Source organism: Pezoporus occidentalis, unplaced genomic scaffold (genome assembly GCF_034315485.1).
Source record: "Pezoporus occidentalis ecotype Australia unplaced genomic scaffold, CSIRO_AGI_Poc_V1 ctg17, whole genome shotgun sequence".
In the NCBI taxonomy this organism is placed as follows: Eukaryota; Metazoa; Chordata; class Aves; order Psittaciformes; family Psittacidae; genus Pezoporus; species Pezoporus occidentalis.
Genome location: NW_026913531.1, coordinates 1,938,597 through 1,955,271, shown reverse-complemented (window position 1 = coordinate 1,955,271; position 16,675 = coordinate 1,938,597). Strand labels below are relative to the sequence as shown.

Genomic DNA, 16,675 nt, shown 5'->3' with positions numbered 1-16,675 from the left:
CTATTTCTCAGGATAAAAACTTGAACTGTTAATTTAGTTTAATGAAAGTGACACTGGGTTTGAGATGTTTTGAGGCATCCTTCAATATGCAATCCTAAATTTTACTTTTCAACATAACAAGGTTCTATAAGGCACAAGTTCACTTGAGAACCATTTACAAAATAGTGCAAGAATGCAAAACATAGCAAAGCCACAGTCTCAGGTTATATTATCCCTGAAAATAAATAAATAAATATATATATATATATATATATAAAAAGAGATTGCCCAATTTTGTAATGCATACCAGGCGCCATAACAGTCTGGAAATTGCAATCCATGTTTGCAAATCAAGAGTAAAAATATACTTTTCACTACAGAAATGAAAAAAAAAAAAAAAAAATCAGAAAAATTCCAGAAATCTTCAGACTTCTCTGTAATGAGATGAAAGGACGAAAAAAAAAAAAAAAAAGTAGTATCTTCCATGAAATCTACTATCTGCAATATTGAAAAACTATAGGTTTTAATACTGAAATTAAATCCAGCAAGGCTAATGCTTAACACAAAGGAAATTTCACTTTTTAAAACAACTGGCCCCTCAAGAATCTTCCAAACCACATGAAACATAAGCTAGAAGTATGAAAGATCATCATCTTTTCTAACTGGTATAGTGACTAGTTAATATCATGGCTCCAGTGTAAAAAAATCCTTTAAGAAAAAGTTTTCAATTAAACACAATTAATCCACTTATACTCTATTTCTTCCAGCGTAAAGTATTCCTAAATTATGACCAAACATCCCAAGATAAAAGCCTAAAGGAAAGGAATTGTTTCACTAGTTTACTCCTTTGAAGTGCACAATTAATGTGTCAGTTACATGATGTATATGGGAGTAATATACTTCCGCTGCCCTAACGGGGGCTCCCTTAAACAACTCCTTATCTACCTCTTTTCAGAAAATTAGATTTTTACCATTATATTTCTTATTAATCCAGAACTCTTCTGTAAAAAAAAAAAAAACACCCACAACCCCCCCCCCCCAAAAAAAAATAAAGAATAAAGTTTTCACAGTAAATGTTTATAGTAAATCCATCCATACCAAGCACATTTCTGCAGTTCTCAAGTTTCATAACCAATTTTAAGGGAAAAAAAAAAGATAAATTTTAGCACTATTAGAACTCAGTAGTCTTGAGTATGTCACATACTTAACTTGACGTAGATAAAACTTCAATTTAAAAAAAAGAAAATAAAACCCCCAAAAGACAACGTAGGCTGATTAAGAACGTCTCTAGGATACAGAAATGGTAACAAGAACTCTACCTCATATTTTAAGGACAGTTTTATAAGCAAGGTCAGTACTTTGGGCTAACTTAATACCATTAGAATGGTGGCCCAATAAGGGTTTTCTCACAACAGATCTAAAGTGCAAAATTAGAGGGCACCAAGTCATTAACTGAGCAAAAACTACATAGCTTGCAAGCTTTCTACTTTGTATACTACACACCCAATCCAATTTATATTGTTCTGATTGTCTAAAAATAAGCACAAAACTAACTTGAACATAGTTTTAGTCAAAACTGACAATGATTTACATATGCATCTGAAGGGTGGGTGCACACATGGGATCTACACAATTAGAAGAACTTTGCACTAACACTATAAAGGCTGTACATCATTATAAAATTATACGTTAAAAAATTATCACACTTTTCAGTCAGAAAAATCCAAGCAAGTTTTAAGAACTGCAGACTCTGATTTTCCCAGACAAAGAAGACTTAAGAGGAAAGATCCTAGAGGCACTATGCCTGAGGAACAGGCAGCAAGAAGCCAGTGAAGAACCAGTAAACAAATGATAATTCAATACAGGCCCTTCACCAAGAAGGACAAGCACCACAGCACAGGCCTGACAGAGGGGGGAGAGGAAAACATGAACCCAGAACTGATCCCTTACAGGAAAATATGCTAACCACATTCTCATTTGTGATTTCAATAAACACTGCTTACAAAGTCACACAGAGGAGCTCTTCAAAAAATGCATAATCCCACAGGGATTCTACTGACTATACATTGTTGCATGCCTCTTTCTTTTCCCCCTCGCCCCTTAGAAGAAGATTACTCAAAGGTTTCACAATTGTTGATACATTATACTGTAACTGCTATACTGATACAAGACTTATTTAGGTTCTTTTGCATTAGCAGAAGTCTAGCGTTGCTACTGCCTATTTATATTGGAAGATTTTTACCAGAACTGTAGGTTACAGGCAGAAAACAAGACCTGCATAATAAGAAAAGAAACTCTACCTGGAAATTAAAGCGTAACTCGCAATGTCAGTTACACATTATAACTCCATCCTAGTGGAAATTACTGATTGTTCATTATCTAGAGCATATTTGCATATCACCTAGATTTGCTGTATGTGTATTGCCACAAGTATGGTCTGAAAAGAAGGAAAAGGGTACAGCAGCACTTACACTGACTGCATGATCTACTATACACATTACAGTAACATGTAGTCTCTTCAGTTATGCCTATTCATTCAGAAAGTAAGTGCTCATTTCTGGTATATGTATGTGTTTTCAAGCATACATACAAAGTTCTTACATTTCTTTCCCTGGACTTCCAGAGGCGTAGATGCCTACCTTTTAGCCAGCTGAAGTCAGAGGAAAGAATTTTAATGCTTGAGGTGAAATTAAAGTGGAGGAAGATACATGGGATAAATCTGGATCTTTAATTGGCAGCCAAAGATTTATAACTTGAGTCTGGGTTTTCTAAAATACAAAGAAAAGGAGAAAATGAGTTATACATTACCTGAATAGAACCTTTCCTATTTTCATTATGGTTTCAATGTAGATGAACACACCAAATAGAACTAAAATCTTCACCTCATGTGAGAATACTCCATTTGTAACACTTTCTCTTTTGTTTCAACCTTTTCCTCCTTATGTAATCCTTCCTATACCCTTACAACTAAAGTATCCTCATTTACATCACAAACTTTTTTTTTTATTTGTTAAGTAGCGATGTTAATCACTCCTTGACTATGATGTTACAGCTAACCCCATTTTCATGTCTTCCTATGGCTACAACTCCTCTCAAGTGAAGCTTTGTTTCAGAAATAAATAAATAAATAAATAAACAGCACAAAAAAACCAACTTTTTTCTAAGCATTTAACTCTAGTGTCATTTTCAAAATAAATTTTGGGCAGATAACTCACTTTGAAAACTGTATCATGTTTTATAGTTAGGAATTCTGAAAACAATCCTGTAACCTGAGGTTTAGCCAACACTTTTAGGCTAAGCATTTTCCAGACATTTTCTACTGCTCTTATACTCCAGAGAACTGCAAAATAAATTGCATGTACATGAAGTACACTTTAATCTGGGCCTTCTTTTAAATTGCCTTCAAATGTACTACTTTGAAAGAAGAAAAAGTTATGAAAAACATACAGATTCGGTTTTACTTTTAAGAGCAATTTACATTGTTACAGGCAGCACAGGAAGTAACAATGCTGTGTTGGATAATCCTACTCATTGCTTTTAAGACCCAATACTCATTTACTTGGACAAATTACAGAATGCACAAGCCTTTTATGCCCAAATACCTCTTTCCACCACTTCTCAGTCAGAACTCCTCAGATTTAATTTTTTGTTTGTTTGTTGGGTTGGTTTTTTTGTTTGTTTTTTTTTTTAAACAGGTAAAATGCTGTGTTCATTTCTGAATGTCTATAAACAGGAAAATATTCTCCCCCCAGGTAAAAACATCTTAAAATCTCATCTGTTGGGATACTCTAGCACTTGAAAGCTGTGCAACACTAACAAGCAGGGCACACTGCCTCAGAAAGGCACTCTTAGGAAGGCCCTGCATACCCTCACAAGGACGACCTGGCTCAAGTTTCCTTCAGCTGGTAAGGCTCTGCACCACCACTCCACTCACATGCAACACCGAGACTGTACAGGATTTCACCCTCTTGCATGAGGCTTCTATGCGATGGTGTGGATGTAAGCCTAGCCACAGGATAGCTAAGGACACTTAATCCTAGAACTGAAATACTTTTATTCACTTAAAAATCAGTTGGGTGCCATCAGGAGGATAGTTAGGACACAGGGGAAGCGGAAACCAGAAGAGGAATTGGAGTTCAGAATAGGAACAGAAAAAGAAAACTGCAGAAAGAGACATGTGCAAGATGCTGATGGGAAAGCGGAGAGTCCCAAAGACCCAACCAGTACAGCATGTGGAGCTTCAGACCCTGGTCCCAAAATTTCCAGATTCCCTCCTTTTGGTGAATAGCCAGTAGGCCAAGGACAAGTGTCAAGATGAACTTCTATCTCTTCTAATTAATGACACAGAGACTAGAAAGAAAACAATGTGTCTAGCTAAGATGCTTAAATGCCACATAAGTAAACCCGTATTACGGCTTTTAAGGTTTGTCTTTTTTTTTGGTCCCCAATAATTCTGGGAGAGGCACACAGATTTTCACAAGTGCCTTCTACTCCAAATATTTCAAGAGTCTATACAGAAGCATTAACCATTATGCTGCAGATAAAGTGGAAGGTATTTGTGTTATGAAGAATTAAGCCAATGCCTCAGTTTCTCTGTTTGTAATGCACGGCTGCCTCCTTAGTGAGGCATTATAAAAATATAACTTCTTCAAAAACATATTATAAATCACTTCCATGAAATTGTAATGAAGAAACTGGGGAGAAAACATTAATCCAGAATTTAGTTATAATTTTGGATAGCATGACCTGAACATGCTATCCAAATTATATATATAAATTAAAAAAGAAAAACCTCAGTGAGCAAACACCATGCATCCTGTCTAAAGAGACCAGAGTCCTCAAGGAAAAGCACCATTTGATCCAAAAAGCTACATAACAGGCATATGCAAATAGAACCTGACTTAAGACAGGAAAGAAAATCTTCATTCCACCATTTCTTAAATTCAGATTGCTTTGAGTATGCTATTTTAAGTTACTGAAGCAGAGGTTTATGTACTGAGTAAGGGAGGGGTTTGTTTGTAACAGAACTTCAAGATGCTCATATAAACAGTTGACCTACATCCCTCTCAGTTTATGAACTGAAAATGAGACAAGTTTATGACACAGCAATACAAAGACTAAGCATCAGGAAGAACAGGTAATGAGATAACCCAAATCTCGTCTTTGCAATCTTAAATTGCTGGGGAAGCACAGAAACCAAGTGAAAGAATAAATGAAAAAGAGTAAGAAAAGTACAGGGACAAAAAAAGACAAACCAAAAGAATATATAAGGTAGAAAAAAGTGGTATTTTGAAAGAACAGGAGACAATAGAGGCTAAAGTGTTCTGCATTTATCTAAAATCCTGTCTTCAGATAAAATTAAATTCACAGCATTGTGTGCCTACACTGAAACTGGGAATGTCTTCATCCTTCCTTTGATGGAACATAGCTGCTCCTCTCCAAATTTAAATAGCAACCCAATTCAAAGTTTCTCATGCTAAATGAAAAAAAAAAAAAAACCAACTTTTAATAGTTAAAATTTCAAAGCATACTTGATTATCACAAAAAATGTAAATGAAATATTACAAAATTAATGTGTGAAGGATATGACCACCTCAGCAGTGTTGCATAGACTATTATCACTATTATATTTATCACTATTATACATACTATCACTTCATATATCAACCGAAATTTAAATTAGCTCCTTGTTACAGATTTGTAATTACAAAGTATCACTAAGAGTTGCATTCTTACTTAAGGGACATATTTCCATCAGTAATCCAGCCATCAGTAATTCTGGGTTTTTTTGAAGATTTTATTTTCCCAGTTTGACAGTGTTCACAGAGGTCAGGCTACTGACAGGAGGAGGACCTGGTCAGGTTCCCAGCGAAGGACAAGACCTTGCTGTGGAACCCAAACCAAACCCACTCTACCAGTGGCTATCCATCTTGTTGCAATACAGCACCCTTACCCTGTCACCTCTGCGAGAAAAACACTAAGTGGTTTTTCAGAGGAAAGAGAGAGAAAAAAGAAGAGGAAAAAAAGGATAATGTGGGCAGAACCACACTGCGTTCAGAGAGAAGAAACACACCACCAAAGGGAATCTTCTTTTGTTAACCAAGGCAAAACTTGGTATGTTGTATGGGCTTTACACTATAAAGCACGAGAGCAACTAATTCTGCAAGACCATTTTCACTTTTTCTTTCCTGTTTCAGTGTTAGAGTTCAACACTGACAATTATTTTAAATGCTCTTCATGCATAACAATTTCAGAAGTCTACCTTCTTAGTGAAATGTCATTCTCTCGCAGTTCTACACACTTTTTTTCCTTTCCTGTAAAAGCAGTAACAGATACATTTCAAAGTGGCACTACAATTATTAGTGACTAAGAGTTTTCACAGAAAACATGTTCACAACCAAAACATCCATACCTCAGAAGGATCAAAACACACCCACACAGTTTAATGGAGTGACATGGCAAGGGCAGCATTAAAGGGATGTCAGGTCATTTTGACCCTGCGCTAGTCAATGAGACTATCCATTCACTCCACAAGCTGCAAGTCAGAAAGGCAGACACTAAATAAGCCTGATATAAAAATTCAAAGTTTTACTTAAATAGAGAGGAAAAGGGAGGGTTACAGATCTTCTACAAAAATCTAATATTTCTCATAAAAAGCAAGTGATACAAGGAGTGCAAGATAATCACTAATTTCACAAAATTAAATTATATTAACAGGACAATTGAGCATTGACAGTAAAAAGTGTGTGCGGCTCTTCACACAAAATTAAATAGGAAATTCTTTCCATAAGACTCCTCCCTCCTACCAACCCACCCCCCGCGAACCTTGTGATGCCAACAGTTTCCTGACACAGCTGTGCTCAAACCAGGCCAAGAAGACTCAAGAGATAAGATGCCAACAACCACCAGGGCCTCCTTGATATTAGCAGTCTTCTCTTTCCAGTGGACAGAAGGACAAAAAACAGCTGTGGTGAGGGAACTCTAGAACACACTCTTAAAAATAAGACTGGGCACATGAACAGTGAAAGATACAACTGATGTGCTACTCTTGCACTTGGCTCCCTGTATTACTACTCTAGAATAAGAGGGAACAATACCAAACAGAAGAGTGGAACATATTTACTATGAAAACAATTCATTTCTCCTCTGTAAACGCAGTATTAATAACAGGCTAGGCCAGGGCTGACAAACCAAACACAGAACATGGCCTGGCCTGCACAGGCTCTTCCTCTCTGGGATGCTTCCCCTGTCCTTGTCCTGCTCCTTACGTTGCTTACCCAAGGTGCGTGCGTGCTCCACCTTGGCTAGGGCACAGTCCCAGCCTTTCTATGCCAAGAACATGGTACTTGGGAGTCCCTCAGTGCCAGCAGACAAATGTCCTTCCTTTCCCCAGAACCACAGTGCTCCAGCTGCGTCCCAGGGCTCTTTGGAGAGCCCAGAATTGAGAAAAACACAAACCACTGCTATTCACAAGGCAAAGCTGAGTAACAACAAACTTGCTTTTGACATCCTGCTCCTCATCACTTGCATACTCAGCAGTTTCCCAAGAACAGGAGGGATTGTCTCCTCATGGTGAGGATAAGAGGATGGTACTACCCCCAGGCCTCCAGGAAGGGTGGTGCAGCGCTTTGAGGTGTGGGAGTGTGGGTGTGTGTGCGGGTGTGTGTCCGTCCCAGTACATAAGCTGGGTCAAGAGTTTCTTAAGATCCACAAAGGAAGAAGGCACAGGGTAACAGGCCTTACTGCAGGCTGTCACCTCCTGTTGCTACCCACTCTCCCACTGCACAACCCAAGTCCATCCTAGAAGCAAAACCTATTCATATAGAAACGGCACATCTCTATCGATCTATACAGATACACGCTGTTTGGCCTCAGGAAGGACAAGAGTAAGCCTCATACAGGGCTTCTGGTGTCATAAATACTGATGTTTACAAATTTTTCAGCCTTTCAAAATGACCTCTATGATTGACAAAGAGGTCTGAGGGCTGACTACTTCCCCCACCCCAAAGTACTGGATACCTGACCTAAGCACTGCTAGAAAATTAAATCATTTCAATTGTTCAGATACAGCAATCATTGAAAGCATCTATAAAATCTCACTTGTTCTTAATGCTGAGACCTAACGAAGTCACTACCTGTTTGTTTAGTTTTACAAGCACCTATCTACTTCTTCAGACCTCAGATCGCTTTGAATCCACTCTTCACTGAACCACAGGATTCCTCAGGGAAAGAGGACCTTGTAAAATGAAGCACATGGGATAGCAGGAAACAACACTACAAAAATTTAACTTTTATAAGGACAGTAACAGAACCAACAAAGGATGTATCTGTTTTGGCCTTGGATTTCAAGACTCTCAACTTTTGATCCTCTAGATCAAAAATATTAGATATTTCAGCTCTGCTCCTAACATAAAAATAAAGCACCTACTTCAAGAAGTTGTGAAAAATGAGAACCAAACTACTCTGTAATGAAGCTATAATTCTTAATAAATCCAAGTTCTGTCCTTTAAATTATTTACATATGACAGGTTTGTTCTGTCCGGGTGTTAACCCACGAGTAAGACATGATGCAGCCTATTATTTAACATGTTATCTTGTAGCCTGAATTCAAAAAGTATGAGAAAAGTTACATTCAAAAGAGCAAAACATTGCTAAGACTACAGCAAGATGTGTACAAAAGCTAAGAGAACAGTATAATTTGATCATAAATGTCACCTAAAATACTGAAAAAGTGGTTTATTTTCAAGCATATTTAAAGTTTGCTCTCAAAGTTGCATTAACGCAATTAACATCTCCCTTTCACATCTGCAGCAACCACAGGCTTTCAGAACTATTAGAGTTACAGAGCAGAGTCAAATTATGCAAGAGGTCTCTGAGAAAGTCCATGTACCTGTGAGCCGGAACCCACCAGGTTTTTTCAATTAGAGAAACAAGTATCCACTGCATTACATAGTGCTTTCAAACTGTTGTTTCCTTAAGATATGCCAAACTAATACTCTAAAATTCTGCAAATGCAGAGGAGTAACATACCTAACTGTGCAAATATGATATTTGATATTCCTAAAACAAGCAGAGATGCTGTTTGGCCATAGTTGCTAACAGGGAAAATATTTCAGATGTAAATACCCACAATCAAGAACTATGTAGGATGTATTCTGCTTCATACCAGTGGGGATGAAGCCTCTAGGTGCTAACAATACAAGAAGCGTTACATAAGACTATGCACTTATTTTTAGAAGCACATTACAAAATTAAGTACTGCACTGGAATCTGTTGCAGAGCCATGGACAGTTACATCAATGTGCACAAAGAACAATTGCTCAGCTGGAGCAGAATATTAGATTTGATTCAGACTGGAGTTCTCTCCTGCTAATCCCCAAAAATACTGAACCATCTGAGACTAAGAAAGTTAATTTGCATCCATTAAAAAAAAAAAAGGAAATTGCACTGCTAATCATAAATGCAGACATATTCTTTCCTATGAGCAGCAGAACTAATAAAGAAATAGTTTCTTCCAGACCTGTTCTTTTGTTTCTTAATACTTCTCCCACACCATGATAATGCTCAATTTCCTTCTTTTCCACATCTCTTCATGATTCTCCCCTGCCCTGGTCCAGGGAAAAGAGTTGTGGTGCAGACACGGGAAGTCTGCCTGTGTTCACAGGCTGCCTGACCAGCTGCCATCCTGCAGAACACATATTAGATCCGGGCTGACTATCTCCTTTCCAAGATGATGCACTTATTTCAGCTTCTTTCCTCTAGCTAGACACAGTTTTCTGAGGTTTGTAGGACCGTAACTTGAGTCTTACTTCCTCTTGCTGATTTAAGTTTCCATATATAAATACAAAGTATAAATTCAGTTAAATGCTTACCTCCTGATTTAACTCAAAAGTTAGGTTACCTATATATACTTCACGTATTTTAAATTTTTATATATACATACACATATATACACACTTACTGGGAAAGGACAGGCAAACCAAACAATCTCATAAATCACACCTCCTGAGAAAAAGTGAACCAAAGCTTCCTAGGTGTTTGCTTTTTAAAACAGTACTAGATACCACAGAATGAATCCAGCATGCATTTGCCTAGACTTAACTTTGTTCTTCCCTCACAATCTGCAATTTTCACTGTTCCTCTCATTCTTACCAGTTTTTAAGAAATTACAGCTAACTTCATCACGCGTCACACTGCTCTTCAAAAGAACCCAACCTGAATTCAGCAGAGTGGCTTCCTTTATTTCTTGTAGATACAGACATAAGCACAATCTACTATCAACAGATTTTTACTACCACTGTTCATTCACTTGCAGCCTATGGTATTTCTCTTCAGGCTATTTGCTAAGTACACTAACAGCATGGTCTGCGGACGACACTTAGTCAACCAAGTTTTAAAACACACTTCTCCAAGTGTTTTGTTTTAAAAAAATCAGCTTTGCAGATGCACATATTCATGAGTATAGAAAAGTCCACCAGTTATATGATGGAATACACATGTGCTGCAGTTAAGGGGCAGTTAAGATACCTGCTCTCAGCCACTCACTCCTGGCTTCCAACCAGACATACACTTGGTCACCCCAGTTTTCAAGACTTATTGAGCTATTACTAGAAAAACAAATTCAGCCTGGTGGCACATTTAAGAAACAGTGGCTTGAAATTCAATCTACAGCTAATATCAACCACTTGCAAATTCCTAATTAAACGGTTCTGAAAATACTACTTTCCATCAAGCATATACTGCTGGTTGTCAGAATACACACCTGCCCAAGGAAAGGAAAGTTCAAGATGTTGGTGCCCTTCTGAAAACTACATTTTATCTTTCCAAGAAATTTGGAAATTTCCTGTTACATCATGGATGTCCCACAACATGTATGTTCTTATATAACTCAACTTCTGTGAATTAAGGGGAAAACAAATAATGTATTTATTGCCCAAAATATACCAGTCTGAAAGTTCCAAAAAGCTCTTAAGAAAGAAGTTACCTCCACATCACAATAGCACAGGGACATGAATCTTCTTTAACCTCCACCACAACACAAAAAGACATTCTCATATATAATGCTGATCCTAATCAATTTGATCTTGAAGAATCAACTTCCTAGAAATGCACATCCACATCCAAAATTGAGATTTCAACATTAAGGTACCTTTCTACTTTTTGATGATGCTTTTGATATGTTGACAAACGTACCACACAGCAAAGTATCCAGAACAGTACTGCCACTGCAACAAACTAATCAAATACCTCATCTAAAAAGTTTTTTTTACTGTGAACAGTTTTACAGGTTCTTCTTCTAACATTCAGCTTCTAACATTCAGAACTGCTCCTCATCAGTTCAGTCTTTCAAAAGCTGACATTGCATATAGCTGATCTCTTTTTGAAAATCTTTCAGGTCTCCACTTCTCCACACCACAAAGCATGGTATGAACTTCAAAGAAGGGAAGACCTTCTATGCATCTTTTAGCCTAATTATTCATTACATAAAATGCCCACTTCACAGCCATCTCCTGCTTTTTTTTTCTTAGATATATTTACATGCAACAAGTACTTTCTCACAATGGCACTACTTCTGAATGGTGAAAGACTCCAACCGTATACCCGAACAAGTCCCCTACGCAGTAGGGCAACAGAAGGCAGGTCAGCAGACCTTTTTTCCATCATTATAATTCTCTTGTAATACTTCCTTTGCAAGAAGTTTTCACAATTAGAACAACAACAAAAAAAAATGCATTGAAAATAGTTACAAAGAATAGTCGAGTCTACCTTAAAGAATGCAAGGCTTTAGTAGGCTGGAAGAGGAAAAAAAACCAACCAACCTGATGCAGTCATACAGACTGTATGACAAGTATACAAGCCACTGACACAAGCATTACTTATTTTGCACTAGGCCAGGCATCTTCCTAGAACCCTTAGATAGAAGAGATATGTTACATGAGTATTGTCTGTGTTACAAAGGCAGGCTTAGAAAAATTTGCTTGCCAAGAATTGCCTACAAATCTAAACATGAACAATTTATAATTTAAAATAGTTCGTGGTTGTTTTAATGGAATTAGACATACTGGTTCTTTTTGTGTCTGGAAAGCCCTTGCTATGGTTTCCAAATATACACAGATTTAGACTGCAATGAAAATGTTGTGGACATACAATTCTGAAACGTAAGGACAAACAGCGCAAGTGCCACCCACTGAATTTCGTATAGGACCCTTTTGAGGTTTTTAAAATTGCTTTCCCTGACTATGTATGTTAACTGCTACTGGTATCTAGTTCCACAGATGCCTTGAACCATGAAAGTAAAACATGGGAAAGCATTATCTTCTTACTACAGACTAGAATTTGGCTATAAATTGGTTAAATGACTTACCCAGTCACCCATCTCTTCAGCAGGTAACCCAAAGACAGAAAGCATGCTCCAGCTCTTATGCTTATGCTCAATCCACTGGATTACTGCTCTTTGCTCTCTGCTCAGAGAGAGTAATACGAAGTAGGGGTGTCTATTTTACTTCCCACAAATGCACAAGAATTTTATACTAGTTTTCATTTTAAATAAATATACCTTTTTACAAATAACTTGACCTCAGCCAACTATATTCAATCATCAATATCAAATGTATAAAAAAAAATTAAAAACAGAACTTTAATGAACTTCTGAAGTATTTTCAAAGTACACACTGAAACAGAAAAGAATCCCAGCAAACACGGGGTACAGGATGACACTTAAAAATTCCCCCCCAAAAAACAAATCCAAATCAAAAGAAAACAGAATGAAACAATGGTTTACTTATTAATAAATTTCTGACCAACAACTCTTGCAATGCAATTCAACACTGAGAACATGGGTTCAGACACATCTTCCTCAAAAGAGAAGGATATGTCTGAAAAAAAAGCCTCAGTTATAACCAAGTTTTAACCCACCACCATAATCTGATAGAAATCCTCATTAAGAAATGTGGAGAGCTGTGAAATTAAACAGATGAGCAGTGTAAAGAGCGGTCAGATAGCAGAGCATGCAAGTCAAGGGGAAAAAATAATGCACGCTTTTCTGTAATGCTAATGATAACCAACGCTACCTCAAGACAAATTAGGGGGGCTCAGTAACCTCTTTGGGCAAGCACCATTTACACCTTCATTTAGGGTCTATTTCACAAGCAGACCAGAAGCTGAGATAGTACACACTACCACAATATAAATATTTCATTTTCAGCACAGATTTATAAATGAAAGATAAAATATAAACTAAAAGCAATCTGCCTTTTATTATTTTTTGCTGATACAAAGACACAAAGATTTTAAATCCTACACAGAAATCTCTTACTGATTAGCAGAGACCATGTTTGGTATACACACACCTTCTCTAACAAAAAAATAATTCCGTAAGGACAATTTTAAACATCCTACTGTGCAGTAATTCCATTTGACACAATTCTTCCTAAGCTGTTACAATGCTCAATAAAAGCACAGTTAGCTGTTAATATACAGCACCCATCCTGAAGACTCTCACACACAAAGTTAAGTGTCAACATGCAAGTAGGTGCTTTTAAGTCAATGAAACTACCCACAAACTTTCAGTTGTACATGTGATTTCACAGGAACCTGGGTCAGGAGTCCAATGCAACACACAAACAGAACATATGTACTAACATATATTTGGAAATAAAAAAAATAAATAAATAAAAAGGGTGGGTGGGGGAGGGAAAGGCAAACCCTGTTCAGGGAACACAACTGAAAGAGGCTGGTTTGAATGGCTCAGTACAGCATATTTGAGACATCAGGATAAATTTCAAGCAAAAATATTAGCAGATCTCCGTTATGCAGAAGAATGTTTACATACACATTTTTATTTATTGATACCTCAAAAGCCAAGATGAAGTATAGTTAACCTAACTTGAACTTCTTGGCTGTTGACAACAAGTACTGTAATTGAGGCAGACCCTGTACTAATAATAATTTTCAAAAATGGGAAAGCCTGTATCACTTAGAGAGCAATCATTTAAATCTGTGGCAAATAATACTGTTTTGACTTACTATTGTACTGTACTTCTATATAAGCTGGCACAGAACTTTCTATCTAAGCTCACATTTAGAAATATTCTCAACAAATACAGCGAATATTCCTCCAAAAATTCAAGAATTTTTTAGATCTTTTTTTTTTTGTACACATTTTTTAAGGTACCTTTTAAAAATCTATATTCAAGCCCATTACAATTTTTAGGGGAAACACAAAAATAAAGTTGAATACAAGCACCTCCTTACTTTAGAAAATTCCGTACTTGGAATCTTAGGTGCACTTTCTATACTACCTCATAACAAAACAGCAATTCAGCATTTCTCTTAACTTTCCAGATCAAGCCAGAAAGCCAGGTGCAAGAAACCTCTATTTTAATTCACCTATGATGCATTTTCAAGCTGTGTTCACTTCTTGAGTCAATAACGAGGAGCAAGAGATTTCTGAATAAACAAAGTTATGATACCAGACGGCTTCAAAGCTATGATGTGGTTACAACTTTGCAATTACTACACAACAGACAGACCCCTGCATCAACACAAAAATTTAGAAGAATGTTACTCACAAGCTACAGCAGAGGCTAAAAATGCAATATTTCTAATTTCAGAACTAAACTCTATGTAGACAGAAATGCATTTATAAGTATTGTAAATAGCAGGAGAAATGCTTCCTGACAGCTACCACTCCACTGTGAGCACACAGAACTTTCATATGAAGGACCTGAGGTACAGACCAAGATCTTCAGGCGCAAACAGCCACTTATAGGGCCAGTTTTTAGCATCAAACTTCAGCACATGGTAACTGCCCAATTTTTTCCACTGAATAGCAATTCTCTAAAGGTAGATTCTTTCAAAGAGAATTCAAAGAGATTTTTTTATAAATTCCAGGGATTTTTTTTTAATTATTTTCAGTTCTTAGCCAAGGCCTTTGCTTTCATTTTACTGACACATAAACAAACAGGTTACAATAACAATGACTACTTTGACAGCAATATTAAGTTTCTTGAAGAGAAATGTAGACAAGGTTTATCTGCTACTACACTGTTAAGCATTATCAACAACTTCCTGAAAGTGAAAGGGAAATAGACTTGCAAGTCATGTCAGTCAGCTCATGATAGTGAGTATTCAAATCCCTTCCTAAAATCAGAAGCAGTTGACACCCTGAAGTTTAGCATGTCAGCTGAATTCTCAGCATAAATAACAGTGGAAGTTAGGGAGGGTGAGAAGGCATTGGACACTCACAGAGTCTCCAGGATCATAAAACTGGATCTTGTGAGCTGTGTTCTATGCCACTGTAAAAGAACTCAAAGTACATACACACACACAACTATTGTTCCAGGTCCAAGAAAAGATGCCTTCGCAATATAAACCTAAACGATTATTTTGCCCTTGCAGGTCTTTACAAGTCTTAACATGTAACCTCAAGAAACATAAAGGTTTCCACTGACTGATGTGACAGCAGGCCTGATCATCTTAAACTCCCTTCCCCCAGCTGAAGAGTTAAGACTAGCAGTCAGCCACCAGCACCAGATGTTACTGCCGTGAAGGCACACAGGAATATCTCCTTCACACACACATGCATAAATATACAAGGAGACAAAAAGTTCTTACCTTCCCCTGGGGATAAAAATAGCACAAAGTTGGAAACAAGTTTTTCCCAAAGAAAACAGACTCGCAGTAGAAATGAAAATATGCTTGTGTTAGATGTGGATCAGAAGTTGCTGATCCACATCTAACACAAGCATGTTTTCATATTCTCATATTACAAAATCTCCAAAACAAACTTAAATGTAACTTCACGTATAAAACTGACCCCAAAACAGATCTGCTAAACCTATGACACCTATAAGCACAACCTTGTTTCTGTCAGGAGCACACACACACTAACTACAGCGTAAATACTGCCGCTTACACCCTTCCCCACCACACTGGTGTCCCTAACCTGTCACCCTGTGCCACCTCCTCCTCCAGCCTGCACCTGAACCCCCAGGTCAGGTTCACGCCAAAGCTCCATACCGCCGACCCGGCGGGCAGGGGAAGGCCAGCTTCTTCCGCCGGGAGCAGCGCTCAGCGAAAGCAGCTCGGGCCGTTTCAAGTTTGTTTTACAAACACATCCGAGGGAAAACCAGAACCTGTTTATACACCGCCTTACCGGCGGCCAGGAGGGCAGTGGAAAAGGCACAGGCAAAACATATATAGATATATTTCGAGATAAAAGCAGCCAGCAGCACCCCTCTCTCACCCCTTTCTACACTCCTGGCCTTCCCGACGGCCAGCGGAGCAGGCCGCAAGGCCACTCCGGCGAGGCGCGCAGCCCGGGACCGCCCCGGAGCGGGACCGCCGGCAGCCCCGGCAGTGGGTGGCAGGTTTCGCTGCCCCGACCCCTCGCCCGGCGGAAGGAGGCTGCGGAATAGGGCCTGGCGGAAGCGCAGCCCCGCCACAGCACGGAGACAGGCTCGGCGGGAGGAAGGAGGGGGAAGCGCGGAGGCGGCCTCCGCTAGGCCTGAGGCCGGGCCGGGGCGGGCGGCGAGTCAGCGGCGGGAAGGAACCGTCCCGGGCGGGCCGAGCGGGCCGCAGGGCGAGCTGCCAGCGGCGGCCGTGGAGGATGCGGGGCGCAGGCACGGCTGGGCCGCGGCCTCGACCGGCCCCGGAGAGGCGCCCGGCGGCCGCCGCCGCCCGCGACCGCGGAGGA

General features: G+C 38.7%; 1 protein-coding gene across 4 annotated transcripts in view; it reads right to left on the bottom strand.

Moving 5' to 3' along the window:
• The window catches only part of CNOT2 (CCR4-NOT transcription complex subunit 2), a 91,471-nt gene that overhangs the window by 74,356 nt on the left and 440 nt on the right, over positions 1-16,675 (bottom strand). The window lies entirely within an intron of this gene.